General features: G+C 39.6%; 2 long non-coding RNA genes across 2 annotated transcripts in view; one reads left to right on the top strand and one right to left on the bottom strand.

Moving 5' to 3' along the window:
* Positions 1-9,657: 9,657 nt before the first annotated feature.
* LOC134297931 (uncharacterized) lies at positions 9,658-14,617 on the top strand. The gene is made up of 3 exons (XR_010004905.1): positions 9,658-10,028; positions 10,671-11,324; positions 13,446-14,617. It is a non-coding gene; the product is annotated as an uncharacterized LOC134297931 (long non-coding RNA).
* Positions 11,086-25,993, bottom strand: part of LOC134297930 (uncharacterized) — a 38,066-nt gene continuing 23,158 nt past the window's right edge. The window contains exons 3-4 of the long non-coding RNA XR_010004903.1: positions 14,943-15,086; positions 11,086-11,224 (exon numbers count right to left, since the gene is read on the bottom strand). This is a non-coding gene — a long non-coding RNA (uncharacterized LOC134297930). The remainder of the gene's footprint in view (positions 11,225-14,942; positions 15,087-25,993) is intronic.

Below are 25,993 nucleotides of genomic sequence, written 5' to 3'. Positions count from 1 at the left end.
ACATGCAATAAACAAGTAAAACTTCACCTTAACATTAGAAACTGAATGAAATTTGAAAGAGGGCAAAAAATTAGATTTGTCTCCACTGGGATACAGAAATCTCTTCCAAGTTGTCTAAAACCTTTCCCAGATAATAAGTCACCATTTCCAATTTCATCTCAGTGCTCACATCTGTTAATACTGAAATCATATACACAATACTGCATATAACCATAGACGGGATATTTTTATATTTACATATGATGCAATTACATTTTCAGTATGACTCATTTTTACTATTCTTTGCTTTACTTTATTCTTTACTTACTTTATGTAGAAAAATATATCCAGATATGACAGATATAGAATAAATTATCTTGCAAGGAAGGATAAGAAAGAAAATGTGAAACTCTTAAGCCCAAATTCTTCTTTGGGACAAACCTTTATTATAAGATATGAAATGTGGAGACAAATAATGAAGGAAGCCATGTAGGCATGGCAATGTACCCTGTTGTCCTGTAATGGAAAGACACTTAAAAATGAGAGAATTTGCAGATGGATGCAACTTTAGCAACTCATTGTGATTATAAAAGAATGGAAATGGAAAAGTGACCAAGTTTATTACTTCATTCATTGTGTATTTAAAATTATTAGAAACACGAAACCATTGAATCAGTTATCATTTTGTGGGTGGCATTGCAACATCACTGACTCCTTTTTTATTTCTAAAATTTTGAGGAGGAAGCCAAAATCTGTGCTGCCTATTAATTTCAGTAAAGTATGTCTCTATTAACATGTCTACTGGTACAACATACTTGCATGAAAAACCCCCAAGTAGGCACGCTTTTGAATAATTTCTTTTCATTCATGCCTAACTGTGAAGATGGCTCAAAGTCAAAGCTCCACAGACCTTTTAATTTTAATATGTTACATTTACAGCTGGTACTAAATGCATTTGCTCAGATGTTGGAATTGTCAGCATAAGGAGACTGAACATCAAAGACTAATTTTCCCTTGATTGCCTATTGTTGGCGGGACAATATAGGGGCAATTCGCAACAGAAATCCAGTATGGTCACTGAATAGCCCCCTTAGGCAAATAAGTGTCCAACACCAAGCCAAGGAGTTTAATTGTGTGTGTGTGTATCACTTGTCCTAAAGTGAATTCAAGTGTTGAGTGCCAACAGAAATGGAACCAAAATAACACCAGTAAGAAGAATGATGGCAGTATCACTCAGCTTAAGGAATCCCAAATTTTGAAAAAGTTAAGCGATATTTTGATATTTCGAAAGGATTCACCCTAAAGAAATAACTCAACAAATATACTTAGTGGAATTTTAAGACAAGACACAAAAACAAGACACAAAAAAGGAAACAGAGATGCTCTCTGCTTCACCTGCAAAATGGTGTGTGTGTGTGTAATGTATTACATGTTAAATATATTGTCAGCATTTCATTTCATTCTCCTAACACTTCATCATGACTTCTGATGTTTCTGCATTACAGAAGTGAAGAATTCCAGGGCTCTGGATGATTTGTGCTCAGTTTAAACTTACTTTAGTCAACGCATACCACAGTCAGACAGGTTGAGCAGCCTTAATTTAACCCACCACAGGAGTGTAGATAAAAAACTTCCTGGATATTGTAGTTTCCCAATGATTCTATGACCACCTCACATTAAGAAATACTCTATTTCAATCACTATGCATCCCATAGTTTTTTATGACTGCATGCATACTCTTTTCAGAGAGGATGCATACTGACCCCATCACACCTAACTACTGTGATTCTTACTTTGAGTCATCATACCATGGAAGGCTGGCTCCTCCCAATCTATTTAAATGCCTCCCTATGTCTCTCCATGACCTTTTAAGAAAAGATTATAAGATTGTTTAATGACGTAGTCTCGAGGTCCCAAAGTACCACCTTATGTGAGATTTGAAAAGGATCTTGCATCTGCGCAGTAATAGATTTGTCTGATCCTGATGTTGCTTCATTTAGTAATTTGATTTTATGAGGCCAAACTTGAGATGATTCAAAGGCAACAGCAGCTTCTATCAAGGCTGCTTATCCTTTTGAGAATGTTACTTTAAAGTGTTCATTGGTTATGTGGCTGATGCTAACAGTGCCCTTACATGGGAAAGGACCACCCCAGAGTCAAGGAAATGCTAGCTGAGGAAGAACTTTAGAAAGTTTTTGTAGCAGTATAGTGAATTAAGAAAAGGAAGCAATGAAATCTGTATCAAAACATTTTATTACATTGCCAAGATTTTCTGTGATATAAAAAGACAAGTGAAGTACACCTGAAGTACTCTTTTACTACTTTTGATTAAATTTATTTTACACATTAACATTCCATTATACATACGGACACAATGGAGGGAAGAACTTGTTCAGGTCAATACTGTGGGACTTTTGAATCCTGACTGACAAAGTTTTGGAACACAACACACCAGACCTAATAGTAATAGTAATGAGGTAATGTAGTAATTACCAATTTCAGTAATCCTAGAGATCTTTCCCCTTCAATGTCCAAAACAGAAATGTCAGCTACTCCCATCACAAACAGTCTGGGTCATTAAAAGATCAGAATTTGATTCATAGGGGTTGGTTTTAATTAAATATATTTTAGAGAGTGACAAGGGAAAACAATCCAACTTTGTTGGTCAGGAATTTTGGATGTGACATTTGTTTACTGGTTGACTCATACATTTATGGCAAAGGAAATGATACTTGTTCAGGTCTTAGTGATGGGGTTATGTGTTTGTAAAATGTTCATTATTTTGTATTCAGTTTACATTATATATTGTTAATGTATGTAAATACCAATTTAAATATCTATCTATATATATATATATATATATACAGTAGAGTCTCACTTATCCAACTTAAACGGGCCGGCAGAATGTTAGATAAGTGAATATGTTGGATAATAAGGAGAGATTAAGGAGAAGCCTATTAAACATCAAATTAGGTTATGATTTTACAAATTAAGCACCAAAACATCATGTTATACAACAAATTTGACAGAAAAAGTAGTTCAATATGCAGTAATGCTATGTAGTAATTACTGTATTTATGAATTTAGCACCAAAATATCACGATGTATTGAAAACATTCACTACAAAAATGTGTTGGATAATCCAGAACGTTGGATAAGTGAGTGTTGGATAAGTGAAACTCTACTGTATGTAGATATATATATATATATATATATATATATATATATATATATATATATATAAATATAAAAACAATCTGGGTAATGAGACTCCGCCCCTTGACCCACCCTTGAATGACCCATCATATAGTTCCTGACAGGATGCATACAGATTTTCCAATCACATGCAAAAACAACACCTCAGCAATGGAAAAATTTATAGTATTTTAAAAAAACATGATTAGAATTAGGTGCTTGGAGAGGCGAGGGCCACTACCTGTATCCTAGACCCCTGCCCATCCTGGCTGGTGAGAGAAGCCAGAGGGGGATTAGCCGAGTGGGTGAAGGTGGTGGTGAATGCCTCCCTTAGGGACGGCATTTTTCCAGCGAGCTTCAAATTGGCTGTGATAAAACCGCTGTTGAAAAAGCCATCACTGGACCCCACTCAATTGGATAACTATCGGCCGTTTTCCAATCTCCCCTTTTTGGGCAAGCTCGTGGAACGGGTGGTGGCAGCACAACTCCAGGCATTCTTGGTAGATGCTGATATTCTAGATCCGGCACAGTTTGGCTTCAGGCTGGGGCATGGCACCGAGACAGCCTTGGTCGCCTTAGTCGATGATCTTCGCCGGGAACTGGACAAGGGGAGTGTGTCCTTGCTGGTTCTGCTGGACCTCTCAGCGGCCTTCGATACCGTTGACCACGGTATCCTTCTGGGACGACTCGCCGGGTTGGGCATTGGAGGCACTGTTCTGCAGTGGATCCGGTTCTTCCTGGAGGGACGATCCCAGATGGTGTCACTGGGGGACACCTGCTCGGCTCCACAGCCATTGTCCTGTGAGGTCCCGCAGGGGTTGATATTGTCCCCCATGTTGTTTAACATCTACATGAAGCCGCTGGGAGAGTTTCGGGGTAAGATGTCATCTGTACGCAGATGATGTCCAGCTCTGTCACTCCTTTCCACCTGTCACTAAGGAGGCTGTCCAGGTCCTGAACCGGTGTCTGGCCGCTATGTCGGACTGGATGAGGGCCAATAAATTGAAATTGAATCCAGACAAGACGGAGGTCCTCCTGGTTAGTCGCAAGGCTGAACAGGGAATAGGGTTACAGCCTGTGTTGGACGGGGTCGCACTCCCCCTAAAGACGCAAGTTCGCAGTCTGGGGGTGATCCTGGACTCATCGCTGAGCCTGGAGCCTCAGGTTTCAGCGGTGGCCGGGAGAGCCTTCGCACAACTCCGCCTCGTGCGCCAGCTGCGCCTGTTCCTTGGGAGGTCTGACTTGGCCATGGTGGTCCACGCTCTGGTCACATCCCGGCTGGATTACTGCAACGCACTCTACGTGGGCCTGCCTTTGAAGACGGCCCGGAAGCTCCAGCTGGTGCAGCGGGCGGCAGCCAGGTTAATAACGGGAGCGGCTTACAGGGAGCGTACAACCCCCCTGGTAAGCCAGCTCCACTGGTTGCCGATATGCTACCGAGCCCAATTCAAAGTGCTGGTTTTGACCTACAAAGCCCTAAACGGTTCTGGTCCTGCCTATCTATCCGAACGTATCTCCTCCTATGAGCCCGTTAGAACCTTAAGATCTTCCGGGGAGGCCCTGCTCTCGATCTCACCTGCCTCGCAGGGCGGCTGGTGGGGAGGAGGGACAGGGCCTTCTCGGTGGTGGCTCCCTGGCTGTGGAACTCCCTCCCCAGCGATATCCGGCAAACCCCTTCCCTCCTGGGATTTAGAAGAAAACTAAAAACTTGGCTCTGCGCCCAGGCATTCAGTGAATAAGCTCATTGGCTGTTGTAATCGGGTCGCAAATCTGTAATTGTAGCAGTATTGAATGACTGAGGATGGTGCAATATTGCTGCTTTGCAGCGTTTTAATTTTTGTATACTTTTTATCATGTTTTTATCATGTTTTTATGTTTTAATTGTTTTGTTTTTATAGTATATTTGTTGCTGGCCCTCGTGGCAGAATGTAAGCCGCTCTGAGTCTCCTCGGGGAGAAGGGCGGGGTATAAATGCATGTAATAAATAAATAATAAATCCCGTGTGCCAATAATCTGTTTCTGCCAGACATCTTCACAGGAACACCTGGTGGAATACAGGAACTTCTTGGTGGCTGTTCTTAAGGTACATCAGCATTGTAGAGTTAATGCAGTTTGACAGCACTTTAACTGCCATGGCTCAATGCTATGGAATACTGGGAGTTGTAGTTTGATACAATTTTTAGCCTTCTTTGGCAAACTGCTAGTAGTGTGCCACCAAGCTACAACTACCATGATTCTGTAGCATTTAGTGGTGTGAAACCACATTAATCCTTCAGAACCGCTAGAATGCTCTCTCCTCCTCTGTCAGCAAGTGATGATTTCAGCGGGCCTTTGAGAACCAAACTTTTTAAAAGAATGTTTTGAGGAGGATGCTCCATTGCCTTCAATTATACTGCTGAAAATGCTTTCAAGCATTTTAATTTTCTGTTTTATGTTGTTTTAAGACTATTGACTGTTTAATTATATTTGAATGTTAACCTTTAGTGTGTTTTAGTAATTAAAAAAATAATAATTGTAAGGACCTTGCATCTTAATTTTGAGGGAAAAGATATGTTTAGTTACCCTTATTTATGCATTCCTAAAGGTGGTCCCTGAAGAATTAAGAAACAAAGTAAGTATTAGATTCCAGCCTTTAAGGCACTGGACCTTTCCATGTTTTTGTGCAGTGCTGCAGAACACCATTTTCATACTCACAGTTCTCTTTTGCTATGGCTATTTACAGCCTGCTTGTATCCATCACGTTGACAGTGCTGTCTTCTTCTTTTTTAGATGGGTTAGATAGTATCCTTCATCACATGTAGTTCTCTGCATATTTTTATTTCAAATGTGATATGCTTAAATATTCATCACTTGAATGCTTGAGAGCATCTCACTGTCTAATGTTTCAAATGACAACCCAAAGCAAGCATGTCAAAGTTTGCAGCTAAGATCAGGCTCAAATGAACTGATTCAACACAGCCTAAATTGTACCACCATTTTTATGGACCCATTTCAAATCAGACCTCCATGTAGCCAAGAAACAGAACCCAAAATAGGAGACAGAAATAGAATTAATTCTAAATAACTGGGTCACCAGAAGCAGTCGTGCAGTACCTGCCAATTGATTAACATCTGCATGAGCAAAGCAGCATGAAACTGTGAAGAATAAATAAGGTGAATAAATATAAAGTATATAAAAATAAAATTTATAAATTAAAATTAAAATAAATGCCTTCATATTCATACATCATGGTTACTCACACCTCACTGGTGAGAACATGGGAAAGGACTTTGTCAGCATCTGCTACCAGACCCTGGAAATCCCTTCCCAGAGAAAGACTGACACATCCTCCTTACTACTATAGTTTTCTACTGGCAGGTGAAGACCTATTTGTTCCAACAGATCATTGAGAATTGATATTTAGGGAAAACACTCTTGTATAATGTGCTAGTTCTTGGATTTGTTGTAGTTTTGTAATGGTTATGTTTTAAATTAAAATTATGGATAGTTTAATTACTTTTAAACTTTTATACTCTGTGAATTTGGGAACAAAGTGTGGGAAGAAAGGAGGAGTGAGAAAGGAAGGGTAAATGACTTCTTAGCTTTCCCACCAGTGAAATCACGAGACAACACAACATTGTGGGTTACCTATAGGCAACTTTATTATATGTTACCAATCAATCTCTATGTGATCTGCCAACCAAATTTAAGAGCATGAACTGAACTTGAACTTGCCTGTGAACTTGAACTTATACTTGAATTTGATATGTAATAAAATGAGGTACTGGCCCTCCAATACCAACTCACCCCCTAACAATGACGAGACACCATGGTCCCCCAATGCTCCCAAGGGGACCCACCAGGTAAATCAGTGGAGAATTTTAGCCTCAACTTATGAAGGTCCATTTTACCGCCACCTATTAGGGACAAGCATCTGCTTAGTCGCTATCTCCCACTAAGCTCCTCAAAGCCTCCCAAATACCTGCCTGAAGATCACACAGAATCTGGTTGTTACCGGCGTCCAACAGGTGAATGCCATTTGCTCGGTAGAAATCATGTTTGGTGCGAGTGATTCCGGGGTGCCTAATGAAAAATCAAAGCCCACTGCTGAAAGCCTTCAGCATCGATCGGTTGACCCTTCTTTGAGCTCCCTCAATTTGTTTAACAGTACCACCTCCCAGCCATGTATGACAGGGTACGATTGTGGGCCAAATCAGTCTTGTCCGAGGCTATGCCTCTCTTATTTTCCAGAAATCAACCAGCACTTGCTCACTGAGCGCTTTTCCTTTCAATAGTCCAAGGTCGGGAGCAAAGTGTTTCCCCGCCCTCATGCTGAGGGCTGGAAAGGAATTCTCTCTTTCTCTCTGCTTCCAACCCCCAAAAATGTAACTATAACAAGGTATACACAAATCATATTTTTCATTTTCTATTGCTTTATACATAAGGCCATCATTTAAAACATCATAAAATAATATATTATTGCTTTCATTTATAATGTTTGCCAGACATAAACTAGCTATTGATTTCCGTTTCAGAGGGTACCTTTGGAAAGTGCTAGGCTTTTATACTGATGCCACTACCATGAAAGCAGGGAGATGGCATTATAATCTTATCAAGCTGATTTTTCCCCCAGCAGCCATGCATCATAGAACTTGTTTCCCATCTCGATTCTAGCATTTGGCCTTAATATGAGCAACTAATCTGCACATTGAAGCATACAGATGTGGTGAATTTCTGAATAACTACAAAGCTAATTTCCACTAATTACCAGGGTAAGCTCAACTGGAGGGAGAACAAAAGAATAGTACTCTAGACATGCAATTCCAACAATAAATATTACCTAGGCTTTGTCCTCAGGCATATGACCAAAATGTCCCTGGCATTCTTGCTTTAAAATCTCAGCCTTAACCAGAATAAAATGCTTATGAATTGAAGAGTTTATCTTTTCTACCTCTTTGGTTTTATAAGTGACCAGAATTTAAATGTTATCAATGATCTATGCGTAGAGTCTGATGCAAATAAAATGGTTGCTATGTGTGCATACACTTCCAGCTGTGCCCTTCGCCTTGCGCTGAGTATTTCATGTGCAGTAGCTTACCAGGCAGGTCAGAGGGTTGGAAGATATTCCCCAGTTCACCTGATGAGCCACCACACATGAATGGCTTGCCATCGCAGGGGACATATAAAGCAGCCTTCCATGTGGCAGTCCTTTCATGAGCGCTGACTCTAAAAAGCCACTAAGTAAGGCATCAATAGCTCGGCATTTCTAGTCTCCACTGTTCTCTGCAGCCAACCTTTTATCATTATTAAGGATTATCCCAGTGACAGACAATACTTGGAACGCTGGTGATAAAAGCTTCTTGCCCTGATTTAGGCAGTAAATGGCAGACCTGTAGAGTCCAGATTTGCTGGAGAAATGATGAGCAATCTAAACCAGACCAATAGCTAAGCAGGGCTATGTGCAGGAAGCAGAACTGCATAGAAAATATATAGAGCATATCAAAAGTAATAATATGCAACAGCCACTGTTAATAATCAGCATTTTTATCCAGGTCATGTGGCCCTTTTTCAAAGGGATTTAAAAGAAAATTTCCATGTGTTGTCTATGGATCCTTCTACACTTACCATATAATAAGATTTGAAGATGATACAAGGTTACGATGGCCACAAAATACACACCAGCAACACTTGTTGCAGTGTGCATCTAAAAATATTAGGGTAAAGGTAAAGGTTTTCCCCTGACATTAAGTTTAGTAGTGTCTGACTCTGGGGGTTGGTGCTCATCTCCACTTCTAAGCCAAAGAGACAACGTTATCCTTACACACATCCAAGGTCATGTGGCCAGCATGACTGCATGGAGAGCCGTTACCTTCCCAACAGAGTGGTACCTATTGATCTACTCACATTTGAATGTTTTCGAACTATTAGGTTGGCAGAAGCTGGGGTTAACAGCGGAAGCTCCCCCTGCTCCCCAGATTTGAACCACCGTCCTTTCGGTCAGCATGTTCAGCAGCTCAGTAGGGGCTCCCTGTATCTAAAAGTATACAATGCATTAAAAATGTCTCAGAAAAGTCTGAGTTCAGCCAAAAAATGCACTACAGTAGATGCCTCTGTATTCCAGATACAAGGCAAAATCAATTCTGCAAAATGCGGAGCACATTGGAGGTATCCTCTCCTGCTGAAGTGCAATACAGAATTCTTAAAGGAGGCTGCCAAAAACCACCAAAAAGGCATGGCTAGGGATCAAGGGATTGAACAATTATCTCCACAACTAACTACCCTATTTCCCTGAAAATAAGCTCTAGCATGATTTATCAGAATTTTTCAGGATGCTCCAAGTATTAACCCTACTTCAAAAAAAAAGCCCTCATTAGAGTTAAATTCAATTTAAATAGTGTCCAGGCAGCTATAGATGTAAAAAAGTAAAATTAATTGGCAATAAAATGTAGCAGGACATATAAACCCTTTGCCAAGGAAAGCAAACACCCCTAAAAGAATTGCACTCAAAAGACCTCAAGTAACCCAAAACAATAAGGGTTGGCAAGTGCCAGACTCTCTCACTCAGATCAGGTAGTTCCACTGGTGTCACTCATGTCACAGGTGTTATGCACTGTGAGGTCCCTTGGCATTCCAGCAATTCTGTTCCGTATTCCACTGCAGCCAAGTGTAGTGGTTGGCTCCCCCAGTAACCAGACCCAGCCACAACGCTCTAATATCATGGACTCAGGAGCGGAGTGACACCAGCGGGACTACCCAATCGTCACTTGCCAACCCATATCATTTTAGTTTTTTTGCCATCTTTTGAGTGTGATTGTTTGGGGTGTCTGCTCTCCTTAGTAAAGGGTTTATCCACCATTTACCACAGTACAGCAATGTATGTAAACAGATGAACAAGAAACGCGATGATATGACTATATTTGTTGTTCATGGAAAAAATAAGACATCCTCTGAAAATAAGCTCCATCTGTTGTCGAAGGCTTTCATGGCCAGAATCACTGGGTTGCTATGAGTTTTCTGGGCTGTATGGTCATGTTCCAGAAGTATTATCTCCTGACGTTTCACCTACATCTATAGTAAACATCCTCAGAGGTTGTGAGGATTGTTGGAAACTAGGCAAGGGAGGTTTATATATCTGTGGAATGTCCAGGGTGGGAGAAAGAACTCTTGTCTATTTGAGGCAAGTGTGAATGTTGCAATTGGCCAGCTTGATTAGCATTGAATAGCCTTGCAGCTTCAAAGCTAGGCTGTTCCTGCTCGGAGTAATCCTTTGTTGGGAGAAGAGTAGCTGGCCCTGATTGTTTCTTGTCTGGAATTCCCCAGTTTTTGAGTGTTGTTCTTTATTTACTGTCCTGGCATGGAGGTCACATTGACCTTCCCTTCCAAGGAATGGTTCACAAATTATTTGGAAAGGACTGATACAGGATGCAGCTGTGATTACCTGAATAAAAGAGCTCTGCAAGAGACTGCTTTTTGGGATCATTGTCTTTACTCTTGTAGCTTGTTCTTGGTCTTGCAGCTCTTCTAATGTCTGTGCAGCTGTTCTTCAAGCAGGAATAATCAGCGGCAATCCAAACAGAGGGTCAAAACAAAAGAATAGTCCAAATATCCATTCTACGAGGTCAAATAACAAAGAGGCTCACCAAATTTCCAAATCTAGATGCACAACACGTGGTCCAAAGCATGAAGATCAAGAAGTTATTGGCTGTAGCTCCAATACACAATGATTGTTGCTAACAAAAGGCTACTGCCGACATCAGTTATTTATGCTGCCACCGAAAACCCTTACAACTGTGAAGCCCTCTTCTGTGCCAGTCGATTAGACCTTTGCAGCTAAATGTCATCCACTCTCATCTGAAGCAGGGAAGGGCGAGTCAGCTCCTGTTCTTTAGCCTGATCCTGCCCTGACTCAGAAATTTCTATATTAGAAAGGCCTGGCTCCTGTTAGCAGTAGTGGATTCCAAGGTGTCAGGCTGCTCAGGTAACTCCTCAGCATTGGTCCTGAATTCAGCAGCTGGAAGAAAGCCCTCTTCTTCATAATCCTCATTCAAGACCAGAATCCTGACAAAAGCCCTGGAACACAACAGAACCATCAGAAAGCAAGGCTGTCACTATCTCAGCCACGCATGTGAATTATTTGGATTGTGGAGTATTTAGAATTTCAAAATTCCAGGTAGGTGATATTCAACCTGCATTTCTGTCTGAAAAAACATGGGGAGCATTCTAGGAGGGTAGCAAATTTTTTCACTATGGCTCCAACATAAAAGTTGTACAAAGGACCCATGCCTAGCTACTCCAAGATTTTAACTAAGAAATTCCAAGAAACTGAGCAAGAAACCACAAAAAAATGTTTTGCCTACATCATTAAGAGGTAGCAACATAGTACATGATTCATTTTTATTGTTGTGCATTAAAAGGTACTCCAGAGTGCAATAACTTATGTGATTGAAATGGAGTTCCCTATACACACGTTGATAGAGTTAATTGCATCCAAAAACCTGAGGTGCCCAACAACTGCCCAGCAATTAAAATTACTGTTGCTACTGCTTAAAACAAAGCAATGAATTTGATCTGTGATTTAAAGAAGGAGGCCAAGACTTGGGAAGGAGAGAATTTTGCCCTTAAGAGAGTTCTGTCAGAGTTCAAAATGGCTCCATGTTGTTTTTTAAAAAACTCTAGAAAAGAGTGTGTAGTTGACTCCTTTGATATCACCAGCAGGTGTCGTTTCTGCCAGAAGGAAAGCCACAGCAGTCTGAAGTCTTTCGAATACTGTAATACCGATGGCAAGCCAGTTACCAACATACATAAAAATTTCTTCTTGCACCACCATTTACTTAAGGGACATTTGCACAACCAAACCAAAATAATGGATTTTCAAATCGGCTGATTTAATTTTTTTAGAACTGGCATTCTGAGTGAATGACTGTGAGCCTATAGACTAACAGAAAGCAAAATTTCAGACTAGAGCTGTCCCTGTATTTCAGTTAATTTGGGGAAAATGTGCAGAGAATCTAATAGGCAGCAAGAAGAGTTTCTATAATACTAGCTAAATTTTCTCAGAACATTCTAGTTTTTCCTACCTATTCATAATACTGCCTACTAACCAGGCTTTGTTGTGTCTATTATCTGCTTACCGTCATCTCCAGATGTCTGATGAAAGTCAAACGCTATTGAAGAGACTCTTTACCAAGAAGATAAGACTTCTGCCTAATCCAAATTTTAAAGAAAATTCAAAAGACTAATCATAGGAATTCCCTGAGAAGTAAAACAAGCTTTGTAAAGACCAGTGAAATCTCATCAGGAGATTACATCCTGCCTCAAAACAAAGTGTGTTTGCCTTTTTTTCAAAGGATTTCTATCTTTTTTCAGCAATACTAATTCACCCACATTTGGCGATAACAAAGCTGGAAAGCCACCATATCAGTGACAGAGAGAAGCTTCTCAGTTGGGGTGGGGGGACAAATGCAACCCACAGAACCAAGTAGTTGTCTGTATTTTACTTTAAAGCTTGATATAAATGCAAAAGATAGTTGGAATCTGGTGAAATGTGTCCCTGAATGATCACATATTTTGCATTGATAATATTGTATGACATGAAATTCCATTATATTATACTTATTATTGTTGTTGTTTTTGTTGTTGTTTTTGTTGTTCCGCCTTATCTCCTTTTAGATTTTCAAGTCTGCAGACTAGGGTAAAAAGATAACATAGGCCAAAATACTATGAATGCTTAACTAAGATCTCCATGATCATGAGTGCTTCATACTCGCACCTCATCATTCACGGGCAATGAACAATGAAAATCCCCCAGTCCCCACTTACTGCTCAGGATCCACTGCAATTCAATGTGAACTGACCCCTGCCAACCAGAAGAAGTTGACTGATATTCTCCCCTCCACTAGCATTCCATTGATAGTGACAGAGATCCTGATTCTGCCTGTTGCAATAGAGATCACTATGTAAAGGGGTGGAAATGGCAGTGAGCTACCTCCGAAATGACAACCAAAAAATCCACATCCTCAGTAGCTGCTAACCAGTAAGTGGGGGTGGGTGTCAGATTGTGATTCATTGCATATATATATATAACTACCATGGCAAATGAATCCATAGAGGATTCTAGCTGTTTGTTTGCTTTTTAATTGAGTGCGTGTGAACCTTCAAGTCTCCTGCCAACATGGTGACCCCATAAATTCAAAAAGCGTTTGTTTTTTTTAAGGAAAGGAGTATTCAGAGGTGGTTTTGTCTTTTCAATTAAGGTTCCTGAAATCATTTATTCTATGTGTTTGGTTTTCAGGTATTTCTTGTAATAGCTCTCCCTCTTCATTCAATTACTGGGGATTATGCCTCGCACTCCAGCAATGCTTCCTTCAAACACCTGTGTCCTCCTGTCAAATAAATGGTGAGATTGCCCTGCTTTTGTGTGGGAGTTCCAATTTTCCGTTTGCCTTGAGACCAACAAGAAAAAAGGAAGCTTTGTAGTATGAAATGTAATAAACAGTTGTTTGTGATTTGTGGCTTGTTAAAAATGTTTTTGAGGCAAGGTCTCTATAAAAACGCTTTGAGATGTGGTTGTCCTATTATCACCAATACTGCGTTATTTACAAATGCTGATCCCTCTTTGGGAAAAAAATGCAATTACAGCCATCTGTGTTTGTTTTCTACACGTTCCCATTAAAGTGTTCTCAGCATACAGTAGAATTCCTAAATTGAAATCTTTAAAAGGGCACGAGGAAACTATTCTTCAGGGCAACACGCCGCCACTCAACATGTTGTCAAACTGTGTTGCTGCTGAAGCTGCCAAATTGTTTTGAGATATCTTGAGATTCCTGAACTATAAAGGAGTTGGAAGGGGAGGGAGGAAAAAGCAAGCTCAGTCCTTTTGCAGTGGAGAAGAATCTAATCCCTCACCACACTCCTTTATATTGCAACAAAAGCAACTAATATGTTCCATTGTTATCTTTTTTTTTTGCTCCACACTTCAGCGGAAACTGCTTTAGCACAATTAACAACTTTCCAAGCACTGTTTTAAAGGGCAAGCACTTTGTAGTCTCTCCTACCGACAGTGATTCTTTAATTGCTCTGGAATATCTGCATAGAAAATGTAAGCTTAGTTATGTCTTATTTATAGGCAAATGTACACCTAAATTTAGATAGATATATAGCTTTGACAGATTTCAAGGCTGAAACAATCTGGGCTTAAAAGTTTAAAATGCACATAGGAGTATTTCTTGTAATTTAAATAAATTATATTTTAACATTTGAAAAAATAGAATTATTAGCTACAGTGCATCCCAACCATGTTTTGAAATGTTGAACAACAATAACAATTTTTTGTTCTGAATACACACAAAGTCCTTGAAGTAGTCAACATTTTCTAAACTGGATTTGTTAAGTATGATTACAAAGGAGGAAGAAGAAAAAACTCAAAAGAGAAAAGAAGAAAAGTGGGAAGAGAAATACATTAAACAAGGGTAGTCATATACATTAATATGTGCACTAACCATATTTTCAAAAATACATTTTCTTGAAACTATAAAATCCATAACAAAAGCAGCAAGGTCTTCTGATGACTGAACAATGGAAAGTGAATCTTTATCTTTTCAGCCTTGGAGTATAAATCTTTTTGCAGTTGGATCCAAGAACGTTGACCCTCAGTTAAATTCCACACCACAGGAATGTAATTTGAAAGAACATGTCCACCTACAAAGATTCTCCTGATACAAAATGAATACACTGCAACACATCCAAATTCAAAGGGATAATTATAGGACAATCCCATTATACAACCAACCTTTTGTTGAAGTAGACAGTTTCTCTCTTTAAAAGACGTAATGGTTTCTAATGGACCAGAAACATCCAATTTTTTTGATAGAGAGGAACAAAACATAACTTAGAGCTATAGACATTTCTGATATTGAAGCCGCTTTGAGTCTGCCTGTGGAGAGAAAAGGCGGATTATTATTATTATTATTATTATTATTATTATTATTATTATTATTATTAATGCAGTTTTCATTTTTTAATATACATAGGACAATCTATTCCATTTAACCCTAATTTAATTAACATGAACATTCTAACAAATGTTTACCACGTAGACTTAATTGTTTCAACTTCTCTGAAGATATGATTAATGTTTCCAACAAAACAGGGATAACTGAGGCACTCAGAGCTGCTGGTCCATATACAGCAGGGGTCCCCAAACTAAAGCCCGTGGGCCAGATGCGGCCCTCCAAGGTTATTTACCCAGCCTGGCCCTAAACTTTACACATAGGGTTGCCCTAAGTCTTAGGCCCCTTCTACACTGCCATATGATCCAAATTATCAAAGCAGATAATCCACATTATCTGCTTTGAAGTGAAATATATGAGTCTAATTGCCATATAATCCAATTCAAAGAATATAATCTAGATTTTATATGGCAGTGTAGAAAAAAATCTAAAACAGCTTGAACAAGAACAACAATTCTAATTAACTTGACTATCTCATCTGCTAAAAACAGGCCCACACTTCCCATTTAAATACTGGTAAGGTTATGTTGGTTAAAATTATTCCTCACTTTAAATAGTGTGTTGTTCTTTCATTCATTGAATTTTAGTTGCACTACAAATAAAATATGTTCAGTGTGCTTAGGAATTCGTTCATTTAAAAAAACCCCAAAGTCTGGGCCCCCAACAGTCTGAGGGATTGTGAACTGGCCCGTTTGAGGACCCCAGATACATAGCATATGAGTCAAACTCAGGGTCTGCAGGCCAAATCCAGACTACCATGTTATTTTATGTGGCCCTCCAGATGCTGAAATGCAACTCCTGTATTTCTTATCATTAGACATAGAATCATAGAATAGAGTTAGAAGAGGCCACATGGACCATCTAGTCCAACCCCCTGACTAGAACTGATGGAAATTGTGATACAGTAACATCTGCAAGACTGCAGATTCTCTTTAGTCAGGATAGTGAGGTTTCGATTTAGATACAAGGCTTGTGGATAGGATGTATGACTTTAAAACCCCAGAGCCACAACTGCTATTGGGGCACAATTCCCATTATCCCCAGTCCTCATGGCAGGTAATCAGAAGTGATGGAAATTGTTGTTCAATAACATCTGAGGACCCACATGGACCACTGTGTAAAAAAGTATAGTTGGCCCTCTGTATCCATGGATTCTCTGACCATGGATTCGGGAAAGACAGCCCTTTGAAGGCAAAAACAAGGCTGATGTTGTTGTATCCCAGCCACAGGCTGGCCACGTTCAAGATGATGACACTGAAGGGGACTTTGGTTTCCAAGATGGAACAGAAGAGGATTCTGGTCTTGGGATTTTGCAGCAGTCTGAGTCTCCTGTTAGAGACATGCAGTTTCACTTTGAGCAGGATGACCTGCTGGCCCCAGAAGAGTCAGATAACGATCAAGCTGACATTCTTCCTTTGGGAGTTTTTGAGGAGGATTCGACAGTTGTGAGAAATAATGAGGGGGGAACTGGAGAACTGAGAAATAATGAAGGAGCCGGGGCAACTGAAGACCAGGTGCGAGATAACAGTGGCTCTGAGCTGTCCAGGCAAGACCGTTTGTCTTGGCGGGGCTCTGAGCTTCGCAAAAGTGACCGTTTGGCACGCAAAAGAGAACTTTCGAAAGAATCAAGCTGTGGAAAAAGAAACGCCTTCCTGGATTGCTATTAAAAGAACCCTGTGCAGACCATGCCCTTTGTCAGAGCAATTCATCACTTCATCTTTGTGCATGTTTCCCTTGCCAGCGTTTGGAACCTAGCGCCTTGTTTTGTGCTTTCTAAGGACTACACTTTGCCTCTGGGATTACTTTGCATTCTTGGACCCTGTTTCCTGCTTCCTATGGATTAATACCTTGTTTGGTGAATTACTTATATTTCTGGACCTTGTGTTTTTGGATCCTATGGACTAAGACTTTGTGCTCTGAACTTCATGCTTTGGATTCTATGGACTAAGACCTTGTGCTTTGAACTTCATGGACTAACTCTGTGCTTTATGGATTATTGCTATTACTTTGCCTTTTGAACCAATGGACCTTGCCTTTTAATCTAATTTATGCATTATTGATTCCTTTTACCTTTGGACACTTTTTCTACAACATTGAATTATCTTTTGATTGCTTGCTTTATCTATATTCTGCTTTGCTTTAATAAAGACTTTAAAAGACTATATGTGTGTTGACTGGGTATTCTAGCAAGGTGAACTTAGCCTGAGGTGCGACAGATGAGGCCCTAGATGAAAATGGGTTTGACACCCTTGATATATAGACACAAGAAAGATGTTGCTGTCAGCCCCCTACATTTGCTGCAGCTAGAGGTGGAGGACAGCCAAAAGTGAGAAAATGCAAATTTGTATTTTAATCATGAAAGAACACCTCTCTAGGAATATTTAGATCAGAACTTTCCAAACTATATGTCACAACTCATTAGTGTGTCAGCTGCAATGTGTAGGGGTGTGTGTGTGCATTAGTTCATTATTATAATCCTTGCAAGTTAATTCATTTTATTTACATTGATTGAGTACTTTCTAGTTTGTTGTGTTTCTGCACATGTTCTTACAGTTCATGTGTGTTTCCATATCTTTTATAAGGGGTTGGTTTAATCTCCAGTTTGCTAGTAAAACTGAATCACAGTTTTGCAAAATGATGAATGTCTAAAAAGTGTGTTGCCAACATAAATTGTTTGGAAAGCTCTGATCTAGATCCTACAACATGATTGCATAGAATCTCGCTGGAGGACATAGAGATGATTCCTAGAGAGAATCTTTTAATCAAATCAATGAATAATCAAATTCACAAAAGTCAAATCTGCAAATGTGGAGGGCCAACTGTGTTTCCAGAGTGCATTTGAAGGTAACTGACAAATAGCTTACAATATTGTGAAGAGTGAAAATTCTTGGTCTGGACTCTGGACTATCAATTAATCCAGATCAATCTAGGCATCTAGTTAAAGAAACCTCTGAAAATAAAAGTTCTGTTTAAAAATGTTTTGGTTCACATATAGCTACAAATTAGGCAATACATTAATTATCTGGGCTGCTAACAAAGATAATATTAAACTAAACATACATATTTAATATATTTATCATATTTACAAGGAGAGAGGAAGGGTCAAGGAGAAATACAAAGAGAAAAGTGGCCTCAAGGGATTCCCAAAACCTCTTCCCAGTTCAGTAGGTTATAGGTTAACTGCTTGTGCTTAGGTTTAGTGTCTCAGTCAGAGTCCTTCTCTCTTTTTTTCATAAAGTTACAAGCTTAGTAGATGAAGGGAAAGCTGTGGATGTAGCATACCTTGATTTCAGTAAGGTCTTTGACAAGGTCCCCCATGATATTCTTGCAAATAAACTAGTAATATGTGAGCTAGATAATGCTACTGTTAGGTGGATTGGTAACAGGTTGACCAGCCAAACTCAATCAATTTCTTCCTTTGAAAGGTTAAAGGCAAATGTCCTCTTGCCAAGAAATAGGAACATCATAAATGGATGTTCACTTGAAGGCACATAACAACAGCATATTAAAAATGTGCGCGCACACGCCTTGTAGCATGAAATGGCACTGTCCAGTCCATAATATGAGGACAGGAAGAAATAGGCCTGGAGAGAAAACAGCCAGTCATGTTATAAAAAGAGAACAATTCTGAAGGACATGTGTACACTAGTTGATTTTCCTGCAAGCAAGATGTGTTCAAATCTAATGTTATGCATTACAGCATGGAAAACTCAGCAATGTGTATGATTGACTCACAATACGACATCGTATCACCTTCTCTGCAATACCTGAACCAGTTCTAAAATTTCAGATTAAGGACATATGCTACAGTGTTCAGAAGAAATGTCTCACTGAGTTTTGTATTTACAGTAAAGATTAAATGCCAGAAACAAAACAAAAGAAACATTTTGTTGGGTTGGGAAAGAAGATAGAAATTCCTTTACATGGTCTAAGTTATTTCTCTTCTTATATACTTGTACAAACCAAAGCAAAATGTCTTGTAAATCTGATCTAATGGGTACATAATGGGTACATCTAGAGAGTATAAGTTTCCAATTAGAATTTGATAAAAGGAGTTTTAGCCTATGAGACATTATTTTAAGTAGTGGCGAAGAAATATATGTACTTTTTTTGAATGGAATAAGTCATTTACTGTGTGTACAATATGCAAATCTGGAATTGGTAAAGGATGAGGAGATCTAGATTAATATTCCTTTGATTCAACACAGTACAAATGAAAATGACAATAAGCGTTGTTAAACTGTCTCTGATTTAAATGACAGCCTTTCACCTTAGTTACTTCATAAATCAACAATTTTCGTTCATCATACTTCAGTCAGTATGCCGATTTCTAACTAATGTTAGCATTTGGTGATTGGTAACAGGAAACAATTATAACTAACGGATGGTAATAAATAATGTATTCACAAACATATAAAGATAAAAAGAAAATTAATGTGGTCCAGCAAACAGCATGTGTAGTTTGGCCTGAATTCAGAATCTTATCCACCAATATGCTATGGAAAACACATACATTGAGCCTTTGGTATCCACAGGGCTTTAACAAATATGGACACCAGTATTTGTTTACTAGTTTAGTGATATGCTTACAGACACCCAAGTATCTTTGAGGAGATGAGGTGGGTTATAAAAATAAATAAAATTAATATTTTTATTAATTTTATTACTTAATTACTGATTAATTAATTAATTTTATTACTTAATTATTTTATTACTGAGACAGCCTTGGTCGCCTTAGTCGATGATCTACGCCGGGAACTGGACAGGGGGAGTGTGTCCCTGCTGGTTCTGCTGGACCTCTCAGCCGCCTTCGATACCATCGATCACGGTATCCTTCTGGGACGCCTCGCGGGAATGGGACTTGGAGGTACTGTTTTGCAGTGGCTCCACTCATTCCTGGAGGGTCGGTCCCAGATGGTGTCATTTGGGGATGCCTGCTCGGCCCCACAACCGTTGACTTGTGGGGTCCCGCAGGGCTCTGTGTTATCTCCCATGTTGTTTAACATCTACATGAAGCCGCTGGGAGAGATCATCAGGAGTTTCGGGGTGCGGTGTCATCTGTACGCAGATGATGTCCAGCTCTGTCACTCCTTCCCACCTGTCACTAAGGAAGCTGTTCAGGTCCTGAACCGGTGCTTGGCCGCTGTGTCGGACTGGATGAGGGCCAACAAATTGAAATTGAATCCAGACAAGACAGAGGTCCTCCTGGTCAGTCGGAAGGCCGAACAGGGTACTGGGTTACAGCCTGTGCTGGATGGGGTCACACTCCCCCTGAAGGCGCAGGTGCGCCGTCTGGGGGTGATCCTGGACTCATCGTTGAGCCTGGAGCCCCAGGTCTCAGCGGTGGCTAGGGGAGCCTTCGCACAATTAAAACTTGTGCGCCAGCTGCAACCGTACCTTGGGAAGCCGGACTTGGCCACGGTGGTACACGCCCTTGTTACATCTCGTTTAGACTATTGCAATGCACTCTACGTGGGGCTGCCTTTGAAGATTGTTCGGAAGCTTCAATTAGTCCAACGGGAGGCTGCCAGGTTAATAACTGGGGCGGCGTACAGGGAGCGTACTACTCCTCTGTTACGCCAGCTCCACTGGCTGCCAATTAGCTACCGAGCACAATGCAAGGTGCTGGCTTTAGCCTATAAAGCTCTAAACGGTTCCGGCCCAGCTTATCTGTCCGAACGTGTCTCCTGCTACGACCCACCTCGAAGCTTAAGATCGTCAGATGAGGCCCTGCTCACGGTCCCGTCAGCCTCACAGGTGCGGCTGGCGGGGACGAGAGACAGGGCCTTTTCAGTGGTGGCTCCCCGCCTATGGAACGCCCTCCCCATTGAAGTCAGGCAGGCTCCCTCCCTCCTGTCTTTCCGAAAGAGGACAAAAACGTCGTTATGGGACCAGGCATTTGAGCATGAGTAGCAGCAAAAATGAGATAAGAATATATGACCTACTGACAGACCCCACATGAACATGGAAAGCGCCTTAAATGTATATTTAAATGTATAATTATGTATATTTTAATGGATATTCTTAATTTTATTGTAATTTTTAATCTTGATGGATTTTTAAATTTGATGACAACTGTTTTTAATGTGTATGGTTATACTGTAAGCCGCCCTGAGTCCCCTGATGGGTGAGAAGGGCGGGGTAGAAGTGATGTAATAAATAAATAAATAAATAAATAAATATAACTTTTGATTGTGTAAAGGAGACAAATTGAACATGAGCCAACAATGTAATGCAGCAACTTTAAAAGCCAATAGAATTTTGGGTTGCATCAAAAGGAGTCTAGTGCAGGGGTCCCCAAACTAAGGCCCGGGGGCTGGATGCGGCCCTCCAATGTCATTTACCTGGCCCCCGCCCTCAGTTTTATAATATAATATTTTATATCAGTTTTAATAATATAATATATTGTATATACATATAATATTGATAATAATCTTATGTTATACAATATAATACTAATAGTAATACCATATAATAATATTAATTATATGTTATATATTACATATTATATAATAGTATAGTGGTATAGTTCAATATAGTAATATATAATGCTAATATTGTGTTATGCTAATAATATAATATATTGTATGTACATACAGCTGCTCTGAGTCCCCTTCTGGGTGAGAAGGGTGGGATATAAATGTAGTAAATAAATGCAGTAAATAAATAATGAATTTGAGACTTAGGCTCGGCCAAAGTCTGACATGACTTGAAAGCACACAACAACAACAACATCAATCCTAATTAACTTGACTATCTCATTGGCCAGTAGCAGGCCCACACTTTCCATTGAAATCCTAATAGGTTTATGTTGGTTAAAATTGTTTTCATTTTTAAATATTGTATTGTTCTTTCATTGTTGTTGTTGTTGTTGTACTACAAATAAGACATGTGCAGTATGCATAGGAATTTGTTTGTATTTTTTTTCAAATGATAATTCGGCCCCTCAACAGTCTGAAGGATTGTGGACTGGCCCTCTGCTTAAAAAGTTTGGGGACTCCTGGTCTAGTGTCTAGATCAGGGGTCCTCAAATCTTTGCACACTGCACATATCTTATTTATAGTGCTAAAAACATGAAAGAAAAATACAATATTTAAAATGAAGAACAATTTTAACCAACATAAATTTAGCCGTATTTCACTGGGTTATGTGGGCCAGCTTTTGACTGATGAGATAGTCAAGTTAATTAGGACTGTTGCTTTTGTGAGCCTTCAAGTTGTTTCAGACTTAAGTTTAGGGCGGGGTGGGTAAATGACCTTGAAGGGTTGCCCGTTTGGAGACCCCTGATCTAGGTTAAGGGAAGTAATAGTGCCCCTCTATTCTGTTTTGGACAGACTTCACCTGGAATACTGTGTCCAGTTCTTGGCACCATAATTTAAGAGTGATATTGACAAGATAGAAGGTGTCCAAAAGAGGGCAACTAAAATGATCACAGGTCTGGAAACCATGCCCTATGAAGAGCGACTTAAAGAGCTTGGTATGTTTATCCTTCAGAAGAGATGTTGAAAGCAGACATGATATCTATATTTAAATATTTAAAGTCATAAGGAAGCCAAAGTGAATGGGCCACTTCTGGTAGGAATTCTTCCCTCTTAACAACCAGTTCTGCCCACCACTCCTCCCTCCAATGACACATTGAAGTGATACTGCTTAAGAGGATAGCCACACACCTAAACGTCTGTATTTTTTGTAAAACCTTCAGGTTTTATTTGTATCAGAAGCGACTTGAGAAACTGCAAGTCGCTTCTTGTGTGAGAGAATTGGCTGTCTGCAAGGACGTTGCCCAAGAGATGCACGGATGTTGGTTTTTTGGGGAGTTTTTTGTTTTTACCATTCTTGTGGGAGACTTCTCTCATGTCCCTGCATGGAGCTGGAACTGATAAAGGGAGCTCATCCATGCTTTCCCTGGGCTGGATTCGAACCAGCAACCTTCAGGTCAGCAACCCAACCTTTAAGTCATCGGTCCTGCCAACAGAGGGTTTAACCCACTACGCCACAGGAGGCTCCTGAAACCTTGGGGTAAAAGGCAAGGTTTTCTTAAACAGTTTGAAGTCCAAAGAAACACATTTCAAATGAATCATCATGGACATTGAGTGTCAGTATCAGAGCCCCTATGAGGTAAGTACAGGGGGTTTTTTGCCCATGTAAATAAGACCTGGGTCATAAGCTTCCCATGGATGAAAAGAGACATATATTAGGGAGGCTTTTGCTGCATCTATCTCTCTCCAAGTCAAGTCTGATCCAAATGAAAAAAACCACACAACTAATGCAGGATGATTTGTCTTTATTAAGGAAACATTCCTATTTCTAAGGAAACTGGCAGAGAGCCTTCCTAGAATTTTCCGTCTTTATTGTTTCTTACTGAAGCCTGTGATCTATTACTCAATAACCTATGGACCTGCAGTCTGAAAGTTATATTGTTCTGTTCCAAAGCCTCATTGACAAATGAAATCACTTGATATTTGACAAATGGAATACTCTATAGATATTACCATCAATGAGCATTTTACTTGATGAGAACAACTCCATCCTGAGACCTTTACTCAACATAAGTAGTTCTGCTGATTTTAGCGGAACTGCTTTTCTGAATAAGGAGCGCTCCGCTGATAGGAAAAGGTTGCAAGCATTAGATCTGGCTGCACAGTTCTGAAGAACTAAAATTGACTATTCTTTTTCTCAGTTCGTCTTCTAAATACAAATTACTGGCAAATAACCATGTAGAACAGCCTGAGATGGAGAAAATTCTCTAGACCTTACAAGGTGTCAAGTGCAGTTCACAAAGAGTGAGACTAATGTTCTGAAAGACAGCCAAAGATCATTTATGAACAGCTCTCAAAGGGGCAATTTGTGCCTTCATTTTTCTTTTACAAGCCTTGAGGTGCATAGGTAACAAGATTACCAAGAGATAGCAATGGGTACTCAGTTTTCTTTAGTCTGCATTAAGCACCCAGTTTTATATATATATATATATATGTTTTCTGGGGTGCATGAAATTGCCAGTACTTTAGATGTGGTTAATGTTCTTTAAGTTCCCAGAGAAATTGATCTTACATGAAAGAAAACTTTACCATAATGTTACCATTTTATCTCCACCAGTGGATATGAAGCTACAACTGAGAAATAAGTGCATTTTCCACAGCCTAGTAACTTGTACATATGCATGTTAGCTTCTGGTGATATCTTTCTGGATCTTATTTTTCAATAGCTACAAAGTCTCGTTTATTACAAGTGTACATGCATGACCAACGCTATAAACTGAAATTCCAAAACATACTTACTTGGGAGTCTGACATATTCAGCACACAGAGATCAATATACTTGTAAGTAAATCTACAGAAGGTTCTGCTGTTAAGACATTGGTTCCCAACCTTTGGGCCTCCAAGTGTTTGGACTTCAGCTCCCACAGTTCCTAACAGCTGGTAAGCTGGCTGGTATTCCTGGGAGTTGAAGTCCAAAACACCTCGGGGCGGCTTACATGGGGCCTTGTCCAATAAAACAATCAAATATCAAAACACAGCAATAAAACAGTTATCCAATAAAAACATCAATTACAGTAAAAACAATCGTTAAAATCAACATCAAACATACAATATTAACACTGGAGACTAATTCATAGAACCCAGGCAACGTGCAACATGTGCCGAAATGGGCCGAAATGGGGAAGGCAATTTCACAGTTAAAATGGACAAAGTGCAATATAGCATTGGCAACACCTCAAGAATGGGGCTATTATAAAATGGGCAGATCAATCAGTCCAACACCAGATTAAGTATCAAAGGCCTTTTGAAAGAGCCAGGTTTTTAAGCTCCTACGGAAGGAGAGGAGGGTGGGGGCCTGCCTGATCTCTCTAGGAAGCGAGTTCCAAAGCCGGGGGGCCACGACGGAAAAGGCCCTCTCTCCCGTCCCCACCAACCGCGACTGCTAAAACATACATTTTCTTTCTCTGAAACATAGCCTACAACACCTGGTATTCTTTAGTAGTTTATTATCCAAATAATAGCCAGAATTGACCCTGCTTGGCTTCCAAGATCAGATGGGATCTAATGCCTTTATGGCAGAAATTCCCAAACTGATTGCCCCCCTCCCCCAGCCATCTTTCTCCCTTAAGTAAGTTAACAGAAAGCTGCAGTGATGAATTTGTATTCATTTATATATCCATATTTCCGTCTCCATCCTACAACATGTTAAAGAAAAATGTTGTTGTAAATATGATAGCTAGAAGCTTGAAAATATAAAATTATTTATTAAAATCAACCATAGTAACCTTCACATTACGCATAGAAAATTAAGATAACAAAGAATAATATTAAAATAAAAATTATGAATAACATTAAATGTAATCCTAAAAGAAAAAGATGAGCCTTGTGCACTGATATCAATTTATTGATGTTCAGCTCTGTTTTGGTCAGCAGTATGCATTAAAATATTAATACTTATCACATTTGCACTATTATTCACAGCTTGCTGCACAATTCAGAAACAATCTAAATTAGATTTCATACATGTTACCTATTTCTGGTATTGTATTGTAAAAAAAAAAAAAACAACTCCCAGGAATCCCAGCCAGTTTACCAGCTGTTAGGATTTCTGGGAGTTGAAGGCCAAAAACATCTGGGGACCCCAGGTTGAGAACCACTGATCTAGACTGACATATAATCCAGCTTCAGCATGTAGATTAACTGCACTGAATTGGATTATATGAGTTTACACTGCCATATAACCCAGTTCAATGCAATTAATCTGCATTTTGAAACTGGATTATATGGCAATGTAGATCCCATCTGGGTTACATAATAGGTGAAATACAGTAGAGTCTCACTTATCCAACACT

This window comes from Anolis carolinensis, chromosome 1 (genome assembly GCF_035594765.1).
Source record: "Anolis carolinensis isolate JA03-04 chromosome 1, rAnoCar3.1.pri, whole genome shotgun sequence".
In the NCBI taxonomy this organism is placed as follows: domain Eukaryota; kingdom Metazoa; phylum Chordata; class Lepidosauria; order Squamata; family Dactyloidae; genus Anolis; species Anolis carolinensis.
Note: the sequence above shows the minus strand (reverse complement) of the source record. Positions and strands in the feature narration are given on the sequence as shown.